The sequence below is a fragment of the Pan paniscus genome, chromosome 9 (assembly GCF_029289425.2).
Source record: "Pan paniscus chromosome 9, NHGRI_mPanPan1-v2.0_pri, whole genome shotgun sequence".
NCBI classification, from domain to species: Eukaryota; Metazoa; Chordata; class Mammalia; order Primates; family Hominidae; genus Pan; species Pan paniscus.
Window position 1 is genome coordinate 54,037,067 of NC_073258.2, and position 16,048 is coordinate 54,053,114.

The window sequence follows — 16,048 nt, forward strand, 5'->3', positions numbered from 1 at the left end:
AAGTGGATATTTGGACCTCCCTGAGGATTTCGTTGGAAGCGGGATAAACTTCCCAGAACTAAACGGAAGCATTCTCAGAAACTTCTTTGTGATGTTTGCATTCAACTCACAGAGTTGAACCTTCCTTTCATAGTTCAGGTTTGAAACACTCTTTTCGTAGAATCTGGAAGTGGATATTTGGACCACTGTGTGGACTTCGTTGGATACGGGTGTATCTTCAACTCAAACCTAGACAGAAGCATTCTCAGAAAGTTCTCTTTGTTGACTGCATTCAACTCACAGACTTGAACAATCGTTTTGATAGAGCAGATTTGAAACTCTCTTTCTTAGGCATCTGCAAGTGGATATGTTGACCTCTTAGAAGATTTCGTTGGAAACGGGTTAATCTTCACATAAAAGCTAAACAGAAGCATTCTCAGAAACTTCTTTGTGATGATTGCATGCACCTCACAGAGTTGAACTTTCCCTTTGATAGAGCAGCTTCGAAACACTCTTTTTCTAGAATCTGCAAGTGGACATTTGGAGGGCTTTGTGGACTGTGGTGGAAAAGGAAATATCTTCTCATCAAAACTACATAGAAGCATTCTCAGAAACTACTCTGTGATGATTGCATTCAACTGACAGAGTTGAACGTTCCTTTTGATAGAGCAGTTTGGAAACACTCTTTTTGTAGAATCTGCATGTGGAGATTTGGACCGCTTTGAGACCTATGGTAGCAAAGGAAATAACTTCATAGAAAAACCAAATGGAAGCATTCTCAGAAAATTCTTTGTGATGATTGAGTTGAACTCGGAGACCTGAACATTGCTTTTGATGGAGCAGTTTCCAAACACACTTCTCGTGGAATCTGCAAGGGGATATTTGGACCTCTCTGAGGATTTCGTTGGAAGCGGGATAAACTTCCCAGAACTAAACGGGAGCATTCTCAGAAACTTCTTTGTGATGTTTGCATTCAACTCACAGAGTTGAACCTTCGTTTCATAGTTCAGGTTTGAAACACTCTTTTTGTAGAATCTGGAAGTGGATATTTGGACCACTGTGTGGACTTCGTTTGAAACCGGTATATCTTCACCTCAAACCTAGACAGAAGCATTCTCCGAAAGTTCTCTGTGTTGACTGCATTCAACTCACAGACTTGAACAATCGTTTTGATGGAGCAGTTTTGAAACTCTCTATCTATGGAATCTGCAAGTGGATATGTTGACCTCTTTGAAGATTTCGTTGGAAACGGGTTAATCTTCTCATAAAAGCTAAACAGAAGCATTCTCAGAAACTTTTTGAGATGATTGCATTCACCTCACAGAGTTGAACTTTCCCTTTGATAGAGCAGCTTCGAAACACTCTTTTTCTAGAATCTGCAAGTGGACTTTTGGAGGGCTTTGTGGACTGTGGTGGAAAAGGAAATATCTTCTCATCAAAACTACATAGAAGCATTCTCAGAAACTACTCTGTGATGATTGCATTCAACTGACAGAGTTGAACGTTCCTTTTGATAGAGCAGTTTGGAAACACTATTTTTGTAGAATCTGCATGTGGAGATTTGGACCGCTTTGAGACCTATGGTAGTAAAGGAAATATCGTCATAGAAAAACCAAATGGAAGCATTCTCAGAAAATTCTTTGTGATGATTGAGTTGAACTCAGAGACCTGAACATTCCTTTTGATGGAGCAGTTTCCAAACACACTTCTCGTGGAATCTGCAAGTGGATATTTGGACCTCCCTGAGGATTTCGTTGGAAGCGGGATGAACTTCCCAGAACTAAACGGAAGCATTCTCAGAAACTTCTTTGTGATGTTTGCATTCAACTCACAGAGTTGAACCTTCCTTTCATAGTTCAGGTTTGAAACACTCTTTTCGTAGAATCTGGAAGTGGATATTTGGACCACTGTGTGGACTTCGTTGGAAACGGGTGTATCTTCAACTCAAACCTAGACAGAAGCATTCTCAGAAAGTTCTCTTTGTTGACTGCATTCAACTCACAGACTTGAACAATCGTTTTGATGGAGCAGTTTTGAAACTCTCTATCTATGGAATCTGCAAGTGGATATGTTGACCTCTTAGAAGATTTCGTTGGAAACGGGTTAATCTTCACATAAAAGCTAAACAGAAGCATTCTCAGAAACTTCTTTGTGATGATTGCATGCACCTCACAGAGTTGAACTTTCCCTTTGATAGAGCAGCTTCGAAACACTCTTTTTCTAGAATCTGCAAGTGGACATTTGGAGGGCTTTGTGGACTGTGGTGGAAAAGGAAATATCTTCTCATCGAAAGTACATAGAAGCATTCTCAGAAACTACTCTGTGATGATTGCATTCAACTGACAGAGTTGAACGTTCCTTTTGATAGAGCAGTTTGGAAACACTCTTTTTGTAGAATCTGCATGTGGAGATTTGGACCGCTTTGAGACCTATGGTAGCAAAGGAAATAACTTCATAGAAAAACCAAATGGAATCATTCTCAGAAAATTCTTTGTGATGATTGAGTTGAACTCGGAGACCTGAACATTGCTTTTGATGGAGCAGTTTCCAAACACACTTCTCGTGGAATCTGCAAGGGGATATTTGGACCTCTCTGAGGATTTCGTTGGAAGCGGGATAAACTTCCCAGAACTAAACGGGAGCATTCTCAGAAACTTCTTTGTGATGTTTGCATTCAACTCACAGAGTTGAACCTTCGTTTCATAGTTCAGGTTTGAAACACTCTTTTTGTAGAATCTGGAAGTGGATATTTGGACCACTGTGTGGACTTCGTTTGAAACCGGTATATCTTCACCTCAAACCTAGACAGAAGCATTCTCCGAAAGTTCTCTGTGTTGACTGCATTCAACTCACAGACTTGAACAATCGTTTTGATGGAGCAGTTTTGAAACTCTCTATCTATGGAATCTGCAAGTGGATATGTTGACCTCTTTGAAGATTTCGTTGGAAACGGGTTAATCTTCACATAAAAGCTAAACAGAAGCATTCTCAGAAACTTCTTTGTGATGATTGCATGCACCTCACAGAGTTGAACTTTCCCTTTGATAGAGCAGCTTCGAAACACTCTTTTTCTAGAATCTGCAAGTGGACATTTGGAGGGCTTTGTGGACTGTGGTGGAAAAGGAAATATCTTCTCATCGAAAGTACATAGAAGCATTCTCAGAAACTACTCTGTGATGATTGCATTCAACTGACAGAGTTGAACGTTCCTTTTGATAGAGCAGTTTGGAAACACTCTTTTTGTAGAATCTGCATGTGGAGATTTGGACCGCTTTGAGACCTATGGTAGCAAAGGAAATAACTTCATAGAAAAACCAAATGGAAGCATTCTCAGAAAATTCTTTGTCATGATTGAGTTGAACTCGGAGACCTGAACATTTCTTTTGATGGAGCAGTTTCCAAACACACTTCTCGTGGAATCTGCAAGGGGATATTTGGACCTCTCTGAGGATTTCGTTGGAAGCGGGATAAACTTCCCAGAACTAAACGGGAGCATTCTCAGAAACTTCTTTGTGATGTTTGCATTCAACTCACAGAGTTGAACCTTCGTTTCATAGTTCAGGTTTGAAACACTCTTTTTGTAGAATCTGGAAGTGGATATTTGGACCACTGTGTGGACTTCGTTTGAAACCGGTTTATCTTCACCTCAAACCTAGACAGAAGCATTCTCCGAAAGTTCTCTGTGTTGACTGCATTCAACTCACAGACTTGAACAATCGTTTTGATGGAGCAGTTTTGAAACTCTCTATCTATGGAATCTGCAAGTGGATATGTTGACCTCTTTGAAGATTTCGTTGGAAACGGGTTAATCTTCACATAAAAGCTAAACAGAAGCATTCTCAGAAACTTCTTTGAGATGATTGCATTCACCTCACAGAGTTGAACTTTCCCTTTGATAGAGCAGCTTCGAAACACTCTTTTTCTAGAATCTGCAAGTGGACTTTTGGAGGGCTTTGTGGACTGTGGTGGAAAAGAAATATCTTCTCATCGAAACTACATAGAAGCATTCTTAGAAACTACTCTGTGATGATTGCATTCAACTGACAGAGTTGAACGTTCCTTCTGATAGAGCAGTTGGGAAACACTCTTTTTGTAGAATCTGCATGTGGAGATTTGGACCGCTTTGAGACCTATGGTAGTAAAGGAAATAACTTCATAGAAAAACCAAATGGAAGCATTCTCAGAAAATTCTTTGTGATGATTGAGTTGAACTCAGAGACCTGAACATTGCTTTTGATGGAGCAGTTTCCAAACTCACTTCTCGTGGAATCTGCAAGTGGATATTTGGACCTCCCTGAGGATTTCGTTGGAAGCGGGATAAACTTCCCAGAACTAAACGGAAGCATTCTCAGAAACTTCTTTGTGATGTTTGCATTCAACTCACAGAGTTGAACCTTCGTTTCATAGTTCAGGTTTGAAACACTCTTTTTGTAGAATCTGGAAGTGGATATTTGGACCACTGTGTGGACTTCGTTTGAAACCGGTATATCTTCACCTCAAACCTAGACAGAAGCATTCTCCGAAAGTTCTCTGTGTTGACTGCATTCAACTCACAGACTTGAACAATCGTTTTGATGGAGCAGTTTTGAAACTCTCTATCTATGGAATCTGCAAGTGGATATGTTGACCTCTTTGAAGATTTCGTTGGAAACGGGTTAATCTTCACATAAAAGCTAAACAGAAGCATTCTCAGAAACTTCTTTGTGATGATTGCATTCACCTCACAGAGTTGAACTTTCCCTTTGATAGAGCAGCTTCGAAACACTCTTTTTCTAGAATCTGCAAGTGGACATTTGGAGGGCTTTGTGGACTGTGGTGGAAAAGGAAATATCTTCTCATCAAAACTACATAGAAGCATTCTCAGAAACTACTCTGTGATGATTGCATTCAACTGACAGAGTTGAACGTTCCTTTTGATAGAGCAGTTTGGAAACACTATTTTTGTAGAATCTGCATGTGGAGATTTGGACCGCTTTGAGACCTTTGGTAGCAAAGGAAATAACTTCATAGAAAAACCAAATGGAAGCATTCTCAGAAAATTCTTTGTGATGATTGAGTTGAACTCAGAGACCTGAACATTCCTTTTGATGGAGCAGTTTCCAAACACACTTCCCGTGGAATCTGCAAGGGGATATTTGGACCTCTCTGAGGATTTCGTTGGAAGCGGGATAAACTTCCCAGAACTAAGCGGAAGCATTCTCAGAAACTTCTTTGTGATGTTTGCATTCAACTCACAGAGTTGAACCTTCGTTTCATAGTTCAGGTTTGAAACACTCTTTTTGTAGAATCTGGAAGTGGATATTTGGACCACTGTGTGGACTTCGTTTGAAACCGGTATATCTTCACCTCAAACCTAGACAGAAGCATTCTCCGAAAGTTCTCTGTGTTGACTGCATTCAACTCACAGACTTGAACAATCGTTTTGATGGAGCAGTTTTGAAAATCTCTATCTATGGAATCTGCAAGTGGATATGTTGACCTCTTTGAAGATTTCGTTGGAAACGGGTTAATCTTCTCATAAAAGCTAAACAGAAGCATTCTCAGAAACTTCTTTGAGATGATTGCATTCACCTCACAGAGTTGAACTTTCCCTTTGATAGAGCAGCTTCGAAACACTCTTTTTCTAGAATCTGCAAGTGGACTTTTGGAGGGCTTTGTGGACTGTGGTGGAAAAGGAAATATCTTCTCATCAAAACTACATAGAAGCATTCTCAGAAACTACTCTGTGATGATTGCATTCAACTGACAGAGTTGAACGTTCCTTTTGATAGAGCAGTTTGGAAACACTATTTTTGTAGAATCTGCATGTGGAGATTTGGACCGCTTTGAGACCTATGGTAGTAAAGGAAATATCGTCATAGAAAAACCAAATGGAAGCATTCTCAGAAAATTCTTTGTGATGATTGAGTTGAACTCAGAGACCTGAACATTCCTTTTGATGGAGCAGTTTCCAAACACACTTCTCGTGGAATCTGCAAGTGGATATTTGGACCTCCCTGAGGATTTCGTTGGAAGCGGGATAAACTTCCCAGAACTAAACGGAAGCATTCTCAGAAACTTCTTTGTGATGTTTGCATTCAACTCACAGAGTTGAACCTTCCTTTCATAGTTCAGGTTTGAAACACTCTTTTCGTAGAATCTGGAAGTGGATATTTGGACCACTGTGTGGACTTCGTTGGAAACGGGTGTATCTTCAACTCAAACCTAGACAGAAGCATTCTCAGAAAGTTCTCTTTGTTGACTGCATTCAACTCACAGACTTGAACAATCGTTTTGATGGAGCAGTTTTGAAACTCTCTATCTATGGAATCTGCAAGTGGATATGTTGACCTCTTAGAAGATTTCGTTGGAAACGGGTTAATCTTCACATAAAAGCTAAACAGAAGCATTCTCAGAAACTTCTTTGTGATGATTGCATGCACCTCACAGAGTTGAACTTTCCCTTTGATAGAGCAGCTTCGAAACACTCTTTTTCTAGAATCTGCAAGTGGACATTTGGAGGGCTTTGTGGACTGTGGTGGAAAAGGAAATATCTTCTCATCGAAAGTACATAGAAGCATTCTCAGAAACTACTCTGTGATGATTGCATTCAACTGACAGAGTTGAACGTTCCTTTTGATAGAGCAGTTTGGAAACACTCTTTTTGTAGAATCTGCATGTGGAGATTTGGACCGCTTTGAGACCTATGGTAGCAAAGGGAATAACTTCATAGAAAAACCAAATGGAAGCATTCTCAGAAAATTCTTTGTGATGATTGAGTTGAACTCGGAGACCTGAACATTTCTTTTGATGGAGCAGTTTCCAAACACACTTCTCGTGGAATCTGCAAGGGGATATTTGGACCTCTCTGAGGATTTCGTTGGAAGCGGGATAAACTTCCCAGAACTAAACGGGAGCATTCTCAGAAACTTCTTTGTGATGTTTGCATTCAACTCACAGAGTTGAACCTTCGTTTCATAGTTCAGGTTTGAAACACCCTTTTTGTAGAATCTGGAAGTGGATATTTGGACCACTGTGTGGACTTCGTTTGAAACCGGTATATCTTCACCTCAAACCTAGACAGAAGCATTCTCCGAAAGTTCTCTGTGTTGACTGCATTCAACTCACAGACTTGAACAATCGTTTTGATGGAGCAGGTTTGAAACTCTCTATCTATGGAATCTGCAAGTGGATATGTTGACCTCTTTGAAGATTTCGTTGGAAACGGGTTAATCTTCACATAAAAGCTAAACAGAAGCATTCTCAGAAACTTCTTTGTGATGATTGCATTCACCTCACAGAGTTGAACTTTCCCTTTGATAGAGCAGCTTCGAAACACTCTTTTTCTAGAATCTGCAAGTGGACTTTTGGAGGGCTTTGTGGACTGTGGTGGAAAAGGAAATATCTTCTCATCAAAACTACATAGAAGCATTCTCAGAAACTACTCTGTGATGATTGCATTCAACTGACAGAGTTGAACGTTCCTTTTGATAGAGCAGTTTGGAAACACTATTTTTGTAGAATCTGCATGTGGAGATTTGGACCGCTTTGAGACCTATGGTAGTAAAGGACATATCGTCATAGAAAAACCAAATGGAAGCATTCTCAGAAAATTCTTTGTGATGATTGAGTTGAACTCAGAGACCTGAACATTCCTTTTGATGGAGCAGTTTCCAAACACACTTCTCGTGGAATCTGCAAGTGGATATTTGGACCTCCCTGAGGATTTCGTTGGAAGCGGGATAAACTTCCCAGAACTAAACGGAAGCATTCTCAGAAACTTCTTTGTGATGTTTGCATTCAACTCACAGAGTTGAACCTTCCTTTCATAGTTCAGGTTTGAAACACTCTTTTCGTAGAATCTGGCAGTGGATATTTGGACCACTGTGTGGACTTCGTTGGAAACGGGTGTATCTTCAACTCAAACCTAGACAGAAGCATTCTCAGAAAGTTTTCTTTGTTGACTGCATTCAACTCACAGACTTGAACAATCGTTTTGATGGAGCAGTTTTGAAACTCTCTATCTATGGAATCTGCAAGTGGATATGTTGACCTCTTAGAAGATTTCGTTGGAAACGGGTTAATCTTCACATAAAAGCTAAACAGAAGCATTCTCAGAAACTTCTTTGTGATGATTGCATGCACCTCACAGAGTTGAACTTTCCCTTTGATAGAGCAGCTTCGAAACACTCTTTTTCTAGAATCTGCAAGTGGACATTTGGAGGGCTTTGTGGACTGTGGTGGAAAAGGAAATATCTTCTCATCGAAAGTACATAGAAGCATTCTCAGAAACTACTCTGTGATGATTGCATTCAACTGACAGAGTTGAACGTTCCTTTTGATAGAGCAGTTTGGAAACACTCTTTTTGTAGAATCTGCATGTGGATATTTGGACCGCTTTGAGACCTATGGTAGCAAAGGAAATAACTTCATAGAAAAACCAAATGGAAGCATTCTCAGAAAATTCTTTGTGATGATTGAGTTGAACTCGGAGACCTGAACATTTCTTTTGATGGAGCAGTTTCCAAACACACTTCTCGTGGAATCTGCAAGGGGATATTTGGACCTCTCTGAGGATTTCGTTGGAAGCGGGATAAACTTCCCAGAACTAAACGGGAGCATTCTCAGAAACTTCTTTGTGATGTTTGCATTCAACTCACAGAGTTGAACCTTCGTTTCATAGTTCAGGTTTGAAACACCCTTTTTGTAGAATCTGGAAGTGGATATTTGGACCACTGTGTGGACTTCGTTTGAAACCGGTATATCTTCACCTCAAACCTAGACAGAAGCATTCTCCAAAAGTTCTCTGTGTTGACTGCATTCAACTCACAGACTTGAACAATCGTTTTGATGGAGCAGTTTTGAAACTCTCTATCTATGGAATCTGCAAGTGGATATGTTGACCTCTTAGAAGATTTCGTTGGAAACGGGTTAATCTTCACATAAAAGCTAAACAGAAGCATTCTCAGAAACTTCTTTGTGATGATTGCATGCACCTCACAGAGTTGAACTTTCCCTTTGATAGAGCAGCTTCGAAACACTCTTTTTCTAGAATCTGCAAGTGGACATTTGGAGGGCTTTGTGGACTGTGGTGGAAAAGGAAATATCTTCTCATCGAAAGTACATTGAAGCATTCTCAGAAACTACTCTGTGATGATTGCATTCAACTGACAGAGTTGAACGTTCCTTTTGATAGAGCAGTTTGGAAACACTCTTTTTGTAGAATCTGCATGTGGATATTTGGACCGCTTTGAGACCTATGGTAGCAAAGGAAATAACTTCATAGAAAAACCAAATGGAAGCATTCTCAGAAAATTCTTTGTGATGATTGAGTTGAACTCGGAGACCTGAACATTTCTTTTGATGGAGCAGTTTCCAAACACACTTCTCGTGGAATCTGCAAGGGGATATTTGGACCTCTCTGAGGATTTCGTTGGAAGCGGGATAAACTTCCCAGAACTAAACGGGAGCATTCTCAGAAACTTCTTTGTGATGTTTGCATTCAACTCACAGAGTTGAACCTTCGTTTCATAGTTCAGGTTTGAAACACTCTTTTTGTAGAATCTGGAAGTGGATATTTGGACCACTGTGTGGACTTCGTTTGAAACCGGTATATCTTCACCTCAAACCTAGACAGAAGCATTCTCCGAAAGTTCTCTGTGTTGACTGCATTCAACTCACAGACTTGAACAATCGTTTTGATGGAGCAGTTTTGAAACTCTCTATCTATGGAATCTGCAAGTGGATATGTTGACCTCTTTGAAGATTTCGTTGGAAACGGGTTAATCTTCACATAAAAGCTAAACAGAAGCATTCTCAGAAACTTCTTTGAGATGATTGCATTCACCTCACAGAGTTGAACTTTCCCTTTGATAGAGCAGCTTCGAAACACTCTTTTTCTAGAATCTGCAAGTGGACATTTGGAGGGCTTTGTGGACTGTGGTGGAAAAGGAAATATCTTCTCATCAAAACTACATAGAAGCATTCTCAGAAACTACTCTGTGATGATTGCATTCAACTGACAGAGTTGAACGTTCCTTTTGATAGAGCAGTTTGGAAACACTATTTTTGTAGAATCTGCATGTGGAGATTTGGACCGCTTTGAGACCTATGGTAGTAAAGGAAATAACTTCATAGAAAAACCAAATGGAAGCATTCTCAGAAAATTCTTTGTGATGATTGAGTTGAACTCAGAGACCTGAACATTCCTTTTGATGGAGCAGTTTCCAAACACACTTCTCGTGGAATCTGCAAGTGGATATTTGGACCTCCCTGAGGATTTCGTTGGAAGCGGGATAAACTTCCCAGAACTAAACGGAAGCATTCTCAGAAACTTCTTTGTGATGTTTGCATTCAACTCACAGTGTTGAACCTTCCTTTCATAGTTCAGGTATGAAACACTCTTTTCGTAGAATCTGGAAGTGGATATTTGGACCACTGTGTGGACTTCTTTGGAAACGGGTGTATCTTCACCTCAAACCTAGACAGAAGCATTCTCCGAAAGTTCTCTGTGTTGACTGCATTCAACTCACAGACTTGAACAATCGTTTTGATGGAGCAGGTTTGAAACTCTCTATCTATGGAATCTGCAAGTGGATATGTTGACCTCTTTGAAGATTTCGTTGGAAACGGGTTAATCTTCTCATAAAAGCTAAACAGAAGCATTCTCAGAAACTTCTTTGTGATGATTGCATTCACCTCACAGAGTTGAACTTTCCCTTTGATAGAGCAGCTTCGAAACACTCTTTTTCTAGAATCTGCAAGTGGACTTTTGGAGGGCTTTGTGGACTGTGGTGGAAAAGAAATATCTTCTCATCGAAACTACATAGAAGCATTCTCAGAAACTACTCTGTGATGATTGCATTCAACTGACAGAGTTGAACGTTCCTTCTGATAGAGCAGTTGGGAAACACTCTTTTTGTAGAATCTGCATGTGGAGATTTGGACCGCTTTGAGACCTATGGTAGTAAAGGAAATAACTTCATAGAAAAACCAAATGGAAGCATTCTCAGAAAATTCTTTGTGATGATTGAGTTGAACTCAGAGACCTGAACATTCCTTTTGATGGAGCAGTTTCCAAACTCACTTCTCGTGGAATCTGCAAGTGGATATTTGGACCTCCCTGAGGATTTCGTTGGAAGCGGGATAAACTTCCCAGAACTAAACGGAAGCATTCTCAGAAACTTCTTTGTGATGTTTGCATTCAACTCACAGAGTTGAACCTTCGTTTCATAGTTCAGGTTTGAAACACTCTTTTTGTAGAATCTGGAAGTGGATATTTGGACCACTGTGTGGACTTCGTTTGAAACCGGTATATCTTCACCTCAAACCTAGACAGAAGCATTCTCCGAAAGTTCTCTGTGTTGACTGCATTCAACTCACAGACTTGAACAATCGTTTTGATGGAGCAGGTTTGAAACTCTCTATCTATGGAATCTGCAAGTGGATATGTTGACCTCTTTGAAGATTTCGTTGGAAACGGGTTAATCTTCACATAAAAGCTAAACAGAAGCATTCTCAGAAACTTCTTTGTGATGATTGCATTCACCTCACAGAGTTGAACTTTCCCTTTGATAGAGCAGCTTCGAAACACTCTTTTTCTAGAATCTGCAAGTGGACATTTGGAGGGCTTTGTGGACTGTGGTGGAAAAGGAAATATCTTCTCATCGAAAGTACATAGAAGCATTCTCAGAAACTACTCTGTGATGATTGCATTCAACTGACAGAGTTGAACGTTCCTTTTGATAGAGCAGTTTGGAAACACTCTTTTTGTAGAATCTGCATGTGGAGATTTGGACCGCTTTGAGACCTATAGTAGCAAAGGAAATAACTTCATAGAAAAACCAAATGGAAGCATTCTCAGAAAATTCTTTGTGATGATTGAGTTGAACTCGGAGACCTGAACATTTCTTTTGATGGAGCAGTTTCCAAACACACTTCTCGTGGAATCTGCAAGGGGATATTTGGACCTCTCTGAGGATTTCGTTGGAAGCGGGATAAACTTCCCAGAACTAAACGGGAGCATTCTCAGAAACTTCTTTGTGATGTTTGCATTCAACTCACAGAGTTGAACCTTCGTTTCATAGTTCAGGTTTGAAACACCCTTTTTGTAGAATCTGGAAGTGGATATTTGGACCACTGTGTGGACTTCGTTTGAAACCGGTATATCTTCACCTCAAACCTAGACAGAAGCATTCTCCGAAAGTTCTCTGTGTTGACTGCATTCAACTCACAGACTTGAACAATCGTTTTGATGGAGCAGTTTTGAAACTCTCTATCTATGGAATCTGCAAGTGGATATGTTGACCTCTTTGAAGATTTCGTTGGAAACGGGTTAATCTTCACATAAAAGCTAAACAGAAGCATTCTCAGAAACTTCTTTGTGATGATTGCATTCACCTCACAGAGTTGAACTTTCCCTTTGATAGAGCAGCTTTGAAACACTCTTTTTCTAGAATCTGCAAGTGGACATTTGGAGGGCTTTGTGGACTGTGGTGGAAAAGGAAATATCTTCTCATCGAAAGTACATAGAAGCATTCTCAGAAACTACTCTGTGATGATTGCATTCAACTGACAGAGTTGAACGTTCCTTTTGATAGAGCAGTTTGGAAACACTCTTTTTGTAGAATCTGCATGTGGAGATTTGGACCGCTTTGAGACCTATGGTAGCAAAGGAAATAACTTCATAGAAAAACCAAATGGAAGCATTCTCAGAAAATTCTTTGTGATGATTGAGTTGAACTCGGAGACCTGAACATTTCTTTTGATGGAGCAGTTTCCAAACACACTTCTCGTGGAATCTGCAAGGGGATATTTGGACCTCTCTGAGGATTTCGTTGGAAGCGGGATAAACTTCCCAGAACTAAACGGGAGCATTCTCAGAAACTTCTTTGTGATGTTTGCATTCAACTCACAGAGTTGAACCTTCGTTTCATAGTTCAGGTTTGAAACACTCTTTTTGTAGAATCTGGAAGTGGATATTTGGACCACTGTGTGGACTTCGTTTGAAACCGGTATATCTTCACCTCAAACCTAGACAGAAGCATTCTCCGAAAGTTCTCTGTGTTGACTGCATTCAACTCACAGACTTGAACAATCGTTTTGATGGAGCAGTTTTGAAACTCTCTATCTATGGAATCTGCAAGTGGATATGTTGACCTCTTTGAAGATTTCGTTGGAAACGGGTTAATCTTCACATAAAAGCTAAACAGAAGCATTCTCAGAAACTTCTTTGAGATGATTGCATTCACCTCACAGAGTTGAACTTTCCCTTTGATAGAGCAGCTTCGAAACACTCTTTTTCTAGAATCTGCAAGTGGACATTTGGAGGGCTTTGTGGACTGTGGTGGAAAAGGAAATATCTTCTCATCAAAACTACATAGAAGCATTCTCAGAAACTACTCTGTGATGATTGCATTCAACTGACAGAGTTGAACGTTCCTTTTGATAGAGCAGTTTGGAAACACTATTTTTGTAGAATCTGCATGTGGAGATTTGGACCGCTTTGAGACCTATGGTAGTAAAGGAAATAACTTCATAGAAAAACCAAATGGAAGCATTCTCAGAAAATTCTTTGTGATGATTGAGTTGAACTCAGAGACCTGAACATTCCTTTTGATGGAGCAGTTTCCAAACACACTTCTCGTGGAATCTGCAAGTGGATATTTGGACCTCCCTGAGGATTTCGTTGGAAGCGGGATAAACTTCCCAGAACTAAACGGAAGCATTCTCAGAAACTTCTTTGTGATGTTTGCATTCAACTCACAGAATTGAACCTTCGTTTCATAGTTCAGGTTTGAAACACTCTTTTTGTAGAATCTGGAAGTGGATATTTGGACCACTGTGTGGACTTCGTTTGAAACCGGTATATCTTCACCTCAAACCTAGACAGAAGCATTCTCCGAAAGTTCTCTGTGTTGACTGCATTCAACTCACAGACTTGAACAATCGTTTTGATGGAGCAGTTTTGAAACTCTCTATCTATGGAATCTGCAAGTGGATATGTTGACCTCTTTGAAGATTTCGTTGGAAACGGGTTAATCTTCACATAAAAGCTAAACAGAAGCATTCTCAGAAACTTCTTTGTGATGATTGCATTCACCTCACAGAGTTGAACTTTCCCTTTGATAGAGCAGCTTCGAAACACTCTTTTTCTAGAATCTGCAAGTGGACATTTGGAGGGCTTTGTGGACTGTGGTGGAAAAGGAAATATCTTCTCATCGAAAGTACATAGAAGCATTCTCAGAAACTACTCTGTGATGATTGCATTCAACTGACAGAATTGAACGTTCCTTTTGATAGAGCAGTTTGGAAACACTCTTTTTGTAGAATCTGCATGTGGAGATTTGGACCGCTTTGAGACCTATGGTAGCAAAGGGAATAACTTCATAGAAAAACCAAATGGAAGCATTCTCAGAAAATTCTTTGTGATGATTGAGTTGAACTCGGAGACCTGAACATTTCTTTTGATGGAGCAGTTTCCAAACACACTTCTCGTGGAATCTGCAAGGGGATATTTGGACCTCTCTGAGGATTTCGTTGGAAGCGGGATAAACTTCCCAGAACTAAACGGGAGCATTCTCAGAAACTTCTTTGTGATGTTTGCATTCAACTCACAGAGTTGAACCTTCGTTTCATAGTTCAGGTTTGAAACACCCTTTTTGTAGAATCTGGAAGTGGATATTTGGACCACTGTGTGGACTTCGTTTGAAACCGGTATATCTTCACCTCAAACCTAGACAGAAGCATTCTCCGAAAGTTCTCTGTGTTGACTGCATTCAACTCACAGACTTGAACAATCGTTTTGATGGAGCAGGTTTGAAACTCTCTATCTATGGAATCTGCAAGTGGATATGTTGACCTCTTTGAAGATTTCGTTGGAAACGGGTTAATCTTCACATAAAAGCTAAACAGAAGCATTCTCAGAAACTTCTTTGTGATGATTGCATTCACCTCACAGAGTTGAACTTTCCCTTTGATAGAGCAGCTTCGAAACACTCTTTTTCTAGAATCTGCAAGTGGACTTTTGGAGGGCTTTGTGGACTGTGGTGGAAAAGGAAATATCTTCTCATCAAAACTACATAGAAGCATTCTCAGAAACTACTCTGTGATGATTGCATTCAACTGACAGAGTTGAACGTTCCTTTTGATAGAGCAGTTTGGAAACACTCTTTTTGTAGAATCTGCATGTGGAGATTTGGACCGCTTTGAGACCTATGGTAGCAAAGGAAATAACTTCATAGAAAAACCAAATGGAAGCATTCTCAGAAAATTCTTTGTGATGATTGAGTTGAACTCGGAGACCTGAACATTTCTTTTGATGGAGCAGTTTCCAAACACACTTCTCGTGGAATCTGCAAGGGGATATTTGGACCTCTCTGAGGATTTCGTTGGAAGCGGGATAAACTTCCCAGAACTAAACGGGAGCATTCTCAGAAACTTCTTTGTGATGTTTGCATTCAACTCACAGAGTTGAACCTTCGTTTCATAGTTCAGGTTTGAAACACTCTTTTTGTAGAATCTGGAAGTGGATATTTGGACCACTGTGTGGACTTCGTTTGAAACCGGTATATCTTCACCTCAAACCTAGACAGAAGCATTCTCCGAAAGTTCTCTGTGTTGACTGCATTCAACTCACAGACTTGAACAATCGTTTTGATGGAGCAGTTTTGAAACTCTCTATCTATGGAATCTGCAAGTGGATATGTTGACCTCTTTGAAGATTTCGTTGGAAACGGGTTAATCTTCACATAAAAGCTAAACAGAAGCATTCTCAGAAACTTCTTTGAGATGATTGCATTCACCTCACAGAGTTGAACTTTCCCTTTGATAGAGCAGCTTCGAAACACTCTTTTTCTAGAATCTGCAAGTGGACATTTGGAGGGCTTTGTGGACTGTGGTGGAAAAGGAAATATCTTCTCATCAAAACTACATAGAAGCATTCTCAGAAACTACTCTGTGATGATTGCATTCAACTGACAGAGTTGAACGTTCCTTTTGATAGAGCAGTTTGGAAACACTATTTTTGTAGAATCTGCATGTGGAGATTTGGACCGCTTTGAGACCTATGGTAGTAAAGGAAATAACTTCA